Source organism: Ruditapes philippinarum, unplaced genomic scaffold (assembly GCF_026571515.1).
Source record: "Ruditapes philippinarum isolate M1 unplaced genomic scaffold, ASM2657151v2 ctg309_1_1_1_1, whole genome shotgun sequence".
In the NCBI taxonomy this organism is placed as follows: domain Eukaryota; kingdom Metazoa; phylum Mollusca; class Bivalvia; order Venerida; family Veneridae; genus Ruditapes; species Ruditapes philippinarum.
In genome coordinates, this window is record NW_026851797.1 from 87,509 (window position 1) to 95,764 (window position 8,256).

Consider the following 8,256-nt stretch of genomic DNA (forward strand, 5'->3'; position numbering starts at 1 on the left):
TTGACAATAAAATGTTCCAAAACAAAATGTTACTTATGTATCTTTGGTAGGTTTGGCGATGATATTACACATGCCCCACTCGCTCCACGTAAAATATATTTACAAATTCCTTTCATATTAGGTATTGTCAATAATTTCAGTTACAATCTAAACAATAATTTTGCAATCTGCAATCAGCGAATATATAGCTTTAATGAAGTACATACCTAATAAATGTCAAAACTCCAATTTTCGGCAAAGTTGCTTCAATTTTAACCCACATTTCCTTGAGCAACTTTTCTTCCCTTTCATTTATAGTTGGTATATCTTCTCGAATATTGTCATTTATAGAATGATCTAACTCGGGTAGTCTTTGACAGTGTCCTTTACACTTTGACAATGGTAGTCCCATTTCCTTTTACTTTATATATATATAATACAGCACTAGTTTTTTTTTTTAAATGGTCATATACCCGAAGTTGCTCCTCAGCATAGAAGCATATGATGTTTTTATGATCGTAAATTGCGCGACGTTTTGCTAGTTCTTGTAATATCAAATATACTGTATTATGTGTTATATATCAATTTGTAACGAACCCACTTTGAACTATCATATTAGAAGCATCGTCTCATTATTTAGTCAGGTCTTATCACGAGTTTCCTCAAGAGATTTCCTAAATATACAATTACCCTGAAATACCAATGAACTAAATGCTTAAAATATCAATGTTAACAATTGCACTAATGTGTCGATTGAACGTAGTTTGACCGTTTAAAACCATGTATTTGTAATGTTTGTTTATTTAAGTGCAAAAGACGAACATTCTAAGACGCTTTTTCAATTCCGTAGAGTGCTCTTTATAAATACGTTCATTATTTTAATTTAGTTGACTGAATTTAAGCGGATCATTTGATATATCACAAAAATCACCTGACACATGTAGGGAATATACAGAGTAATAGTCAGCTTGTTTATCGCTGGAAGATTGTTTCAGATTTACTTTAAACATTTTTTTTATTTCATGATATGCACTGCTTTAAAATAAAATGCGTGTTATGTAAATGGTAAGGAATTGTCTTTAACTTCATTATATAATTGTTAAGCCAGTATTTCAAATGTGGTTTTGTAAGTACTTTTAAAAGGATAAATACTTTTAAATAACTTCAAACAGACATCATGTCATTTAAATAATGCACTTGTATTTTAGAACCGCTATGTTTTTTTATATATTGCAAGTGTATTTAATAAGCTGGCTTTCAGGGAACATAGCAAGCTAAACACAATGTTATAAGAGTATATAGCATAAATTCATTATCTGTTTTCATCAGATATTGCAAATTATGTATATAGTATACATAATGATGACTACAGTTCTATCTAAATTAAAATTAACTATTATTATGGTAAATGGTTAGTATTTGTAAGATATTCCAACTATATCTGTTATGGCAAACTAAAATCCTTCGAAGTTACTTACCAGTTAGTTTAAATTTGGAACGCTGTACATTGGTTCAAGCACAGCACTTGAAACGTACTTATGTACCTCTCATGATTTTACGCAGAGGATCTCCCATTTTCTTAAAGGAATTAAATATATATTTAACACCGTGACAGGTTCATTCCTTCTTTTAAAGCATCATTAAAACGTACACGCATATAAGATGGTGCACACATATCCGTTGTCAGTAACTGAGGTTTTAATTAATTCAGTTTTTTATAAATTAATTACCTACAAAGAAGGGACTGTAATAATTGATTGAAGTTGCTAAAATCTTAATGTCATTCCACATACCGTAACTGGCACACTGGCTTTTGTATGATCATGAACCGTTAGCTTTCATTACATTTAAGTTTGTGTGTCGCAGATATCAGATCTAAATGTAAATGCATACATGTATATCCATTTGTGATTAAAAAAAGCTTTTATATGTTTATCAAGATAAAAAAGATCGATGTATGTGTTTAGTTTTTATCAGTAATTATATAGACGAGAACTCTCTTCCTCTAGAATATTGAATCTTTTTATAACCAGCCATACGAAAATATCGAATGTCGGATGATATCTGACACAATTTGATTTTTGTTCTACGTGATTAATTTTATTTGTTTGATGTCAGACAATATTTCAAAACATTTAATCAAGTGTTATACTTTAAAACCAAGACGTTTGCAAATGTAGCATGAATGAGACTTACAGACGACAAAACATGTTCGTCAACGTGTAAAGTAAATATTTTAATACTGCAAACAATAGAATTGAAAATTCCATTGACAAAACTTTTTGCGTTCACCTTTTCAATGACCTATAAAAATAGGCAAACATAGAGATGAAGTTCATTTACCTTTTTATAGACATATTCGAAGTATATTTTTCTACGAATTTCCTCATGTTTGTCCGAAATACTGTAACAAAGTAACGGATCTGGACCTTTTACTGGGTTAGTATGGATTTATGTTGAAGAATACAAAAACAATAAAATACGAAATAATTATAAACTATTCACATGATAGTTTTTTGTTCAAAATCTGTTGTCTAAATTTTAATCTACTGTAGCGTAATAAACATGTTTAGATAATGACAAAGAATAAGTGTTTCCTACGTATAGCCTTGCCTAAAGAAAAATGATTTATGCAGTATTTTCTGATAGACCTCAGCAATCTACAAACTGTTGTCATGAAACATTATTTAGACTTTTTATGCCATGAAGAGAAACAGATAAATATAATTGTTCTTTCTAATTCTGCCAAATTCACAATATATGTGAGAGCATATTTAATTTAGTTAAGTAAAGTGATTAAAAAGCAATGTAAAATCCAAGATATTTATTTTAAAACATGCGTTTTCATAATTTAAAACGTAAAGACGTTTGATTAACTTTCAACAACTTGTAATGACCAGTTGACTCTTCGTAGTTCAAGTATCGGCAATGATTGTGATTATTCCACACCAGAGTTAATAATTGAACATTTTTTTACACATAACGTGTGTATCTTCCATCCAAAATGAATTTGAATATACTATACTAAAAATGTCACGTTATTAAAATGACGTGAATTGTTAAATGTCAACCATATTCTGTTGACGGCATGGTGTTTGTTGCGTGCGTGCTTGCGTGTGTGTGTTTGTGTGTGTGTGTGTTGGTGTGTGTGTGTGTTTTGTTTGTTTTGTTGTTGTTGTTTTTTGTTGTCGTTTCTTTTCGTTCTTTTATGTATTAATTTATTTATTTATATATTTATATAATTGCTACACTTTTTACAAACGATACCAATTGTTCTTATACTTAAAACTGTTTCTATGTGATAACAGTACATTGTCTAGCACCGTTATCAGTAAATCATCGTATGCGCCAGTTATTACAATTGGAATTTTAATAAAATCTTTCTAACTACTTCTTATTGTGTAACTGAACTTTTTCGTCGAACGAATTTGTGAATTTTGTCGTTTTGTTCTTTCGGTAGGGATTCTATTGATACACGTACTATTATTTAATAACAAAAACGATATTTTGATGTACAGTTTTCTTTATCATTAAATGTAAATTATGTAGTTTTCAAGGAGAATCGATTTAATAATCAGTGACATTATTCGTACAAAAAATATTAGATCTTAAAGTACATCTTGTCACATTTAAGCGATAAAACTACAGATCTGCTGCTAAAGATTATATCCTTGCATTTTGAAAAGAATACGTCGTCCAAAATACAAGTATTAAAGGAAATATGTTAACGTATTAATTTAAGAGCGACTGGCGCATAGGCAAAATCATCCCGAAACGTTTAAAGCAGCATTATATATAGTATTATGGAACACTTTATTCTAGTAACGTTCAATATTCATGTGTATTTAAATATAACAGAACCAGTCGATGTTTACAACTTTTGAGAATCGACAGACTCAACTATAACATTAAGATGATTTTACTGTTAAAATACATTTCATAAAGAACTGCATTAAGCCAATTTACAAGTTTGTATATATTTTCTACGACAGAAGGGACCTTGGCAAAGCATTGTTAAATTTGTAAACTTTTGACAGTGATAGCTTGTTTACGCAAACTACCGCATCATCCAGTTCAATCAGCATGGGTCTTTATTTTACATGTAGTAATATTTTGCTATTTATTGTTCCAGAGATGCAAATGTGATTCTTGACCAGAAAAAACAAATATGGTAAATGATCAGTTTTCATACGAATGTCAAATGTGTTACAAGAATGACCGTGACACTCATTTTTACAAAAATTTCTTTGAATTGATTATCAGTAATTGGTAGCATAGCGATTGATCTTGATTTGATAAAATATAATTATAAAGAATAACAATATAATTGTGAAGTGAACCCGCCCCAAGAACTTTTGTTAATATAGTTCATTTTATAGCATGTTATAACGAATATCATTTGCCATTGTGACATATATTTGGTATATGTAATTATGTTAATGCACATGTCACGATAAAAAACAATCAACTTACTTATTTACTTTCTTATAAATATTTTTGTATTTCAATTGGAGATTTCCTTCAACTGATCCTTTCTCTCTCTATGTCATGACAATTATGAACCAATGCTATATTTGATACATCCAGTTGTTATTATATGCAAAAATTATAAAGATAATCAATCAATTTGTTAGGGGCCTGCTTGCTTGGCTTTATTATTCTAATATTCTTGTACTTTCATATTTTTCACTTTAGAACCAAACTTTTTTGACTACTTAGTAAACTATCACAGTAAATTTCTATCCCTGGAGCAGAATAGCCTATGTTCTTACTACATATATACAAATATTTAAGGGTTATTTTTCAGCGAGCGTAAAATATATTTATACAAGCATTATCTCAGACATTTTTTAATACAATAAACAGAGCAAGGAAGGGTGGTATCCTTTGGCTTAGGGTAATATAAAAGAACATTTGAGCCAAGTCATGACAAAACCAACATAATGGGTTTGCGACCAGCATGGATCCAGACCAGCCTGCGCATCCGTGCAGTCTGATCAGGATCCATGCTGTTCGCTTTCAGTTTCTCTTCTTGTTATAGGGTTTGTAAACGAACAGCATGGATCCTGATCAGACTGCGCGGATGCGCAGGCTGGTCTGGATCCATGCTGGTCGCAAACGCACTATGTTGGTTTTGTCATGACACGGCTCATTTGTTTTATTGTACTTATCTGTCACAGTGATATAAACCTATAACAACCAATGCTAGAGAGGAATGAATATAATAGATTATTTCGGTTTAAATGCGGCTGAACTCTATAAATCCTCTAATGTTATGTTCAAGTAATCCAATAATAACTTTGTTATTAATGATACAAATTAGTGTTTTTATCAGTACCAACATTTTTCTTAGGCTTAAGTGTGCTTCTAATCATCACGTTGACTGAAATGTGCGAGATAATTTTACGTGATTATAATGATTAACTCTTTGAACTTTGTTTTATATTGATTAACCCACATTAAACTTTAACTTGAGAGTTTTGAAAACAGAAAAAGTATAATTCGTTGACAAACGTGAAGCAAGCTTTTCACACCGTGTGGCATACTGCTCTGCATTAAAAGCAAGATAAATTAGAAGGAAAATTGTACAGTTCTCGGATGATATCTCTAATCGATGAAAATATTTTGTTCTTCCAGGTGCTCAGTCTAACTGGTCAAAATAAATTGCAGGAATATCTTCTTTTGCTTCTAGTGTTCTAGGTATAATTCATAAATGACATTGCTGGAACATACCTCTATTTGCCGAGGATACCACTTTGTAGTTTATTGTTGAATATCCCATATCTAACTGAACAACATAAATTTTAGTTTGGATGATAATGGCTTATGCAAGCTGAATCTCTTTTTCAAAATTCCGTTTGAATTAGTAACGACCATTGCCAGGGGGCGTGGAAGGTAATTTGCATTTTCCAGGACCGTTCATAAACAGACTTAATCATGCTGAGCATGCAAAATTTTCATTTTTGTTGTTTTGGGCGTTCCTTAGGTATTCTGTTTTTATCTTGTATGTAACATTCTACCCCTTTATATCGGAAACCATGATCATGTCACGCACAATGATCTTAATGTCATCATTCACAACTTTTGATAACTTAAATGATCTGCCTAGAGTCTTATCTCTTCGGTAATTTTCTTAAACATGTTATTCTTTACTTTTCCAACGCGCATAATAATTATATCAGAGAAAGGCCTTGGAACAGAATTTAAATCATGAAGTCGCCCATATCATTTCAAGGACAACAAATCGTCTTTGAGAATCGCGTCAGAATCACAAACTTATTTTGTAAGACCTGACTATGTATTATTCTTTGGCCAAATATCTGTTACAAAGAGTGCTGGTACGGATACAAAATGCTTTTGATATTATTCTGGCATATGCTATGAGGGAACTCACAAGAAAAATATTATTCTATTTAATTTCGTAAAAGAAACCGATTTATATGAGCTTTGTCCTGAAATTTAACCTTTGTGGATAAATCTTTGCACACGTTATTATCGTTCTTAATGCATGTGTCTGTTCATCTTCTTTAGCTGGTGTTTTTGTAAGGTTATATTAAACCGAGCCTGAAACAATTACAGTGTTGCCGTTTTGGGCGCCTTTTCTTGTACTTCTCAGAATGTTTTTTTTTAATTTAAATTGGTGATTTCCTTCAACTGATCATTTCTCTCTCCTATGTCATGACAATTATGAACCAATGCTACACTTGATACATCAAGTTGTTATTATATGCAAAAAATATTAAGATAATCAATCATTATTATTGGCCTGCCTGCTTGGCTTTATCATTCTAATATTGTTGTACTTTCATATTTTTACTTTAAATAGAACCAAACTTTTTTGACTACTTAGTAAATTATCACAGTAAATTTCTATCCCTGGAGCAGAATAGCCTATGTTCTTACTACATATATACAAATATTTAAGGGTTATTTTTCAGCGAGCGTAAAATATATTTATACAAGCATTATCTCAGACATTTTTTAATACAATAAACAGAGCAAGGAAGGGTGGTATCCTTTGGCTTAGGGTAATATAAAAGAACATTTGAGCCAAGTCATGACAAAACCAACATAATGGGTTTGCGACCAGCATGGATCCAGACCAGCCTGCGCATCTGCATCGCATTCAGTTTCTCTACTTGTTATAGGGTTTGTAAGCGAACAGCATGGATACTTGTCAGACTGCGCGGATGCGCAGGCTGGTCTGGAACCATGCTGGTCGCAAACGCACTATGTTGGTTTTGTCATGACACGGCTCATTTGTTTTATTGTACTTATCTGTCACAGTGATATAAACCTATAACAACCAATGCTTGAGAGGAATGAATATAATAGATTATTTCGGTTTAAATGCTGCTGAACTCTATAAATCCTCTAATGTTCAAGTAATCCAATAATAACTTTGTTATTAATGATAAAAATTAGTGTTTTATCAATACCAACATTTTTCTTAGGCTTAATTGTGCTTCTAATCATCACGTTGACTGAAATGTGCGAGATAATTTTACGTGATTATAATGATTAACTTTTTGAACTTTGTTTTATATTGATTAACCCACATTAAACTTTAACTTGAGAGTTTTGAAAACAGAAAAAGTATAATTCGTTGACAAACGTGAAGCAAGCTTTTCACACCGTGTGGCATACTGCTCTGCTTTAAAAGCAAGATAGATTAGGAGGAAAATTGTACAGTTCTCGGATAATCTCTCTAATCGATGAAAATAATTTGTTCTTCCAGGTGCTCAGTCTAACTGGTCAAAATAAATTGCAGGAATATCTTCTTTGGCTTCTAGTGTTCTAGGTATTCATAAATGACATTGCTGGAACATACATCTATTTGCCGAGGGTACCACTTTGTAGTTTATTGTTGAATATCCCATATCTAACTGAACAACATAATTTTTAGTTTGGATGATAATGGCTTATGCAAGCCGAATCTCTTTTCAAAATTCCGTTTGAATTAGTAACGACCATTGCCAGGGGGCGTGGAAGGTAATTTGTATTTTCCAGGACCGTTCATAAACAGACTTAATCATGCCGAGCATGCAAAATTTTCATTTTTGTTGTTTTGGGCGTTCCTTAGGTATTCTGTTTTTATCTTGTATGTAACATTCTACCCCTTTATATCGGAAACCATGATCATGTCACGCACAATGATCTTAATGTCATCATTCACAACTTTTGATAACTTAAATGATCTGCCTAGAGTCTTATCTCTTCGGTAATTTTCTTAAACATGTTATTCTTTACTTTTCCAACGCGCATAATAATTATATC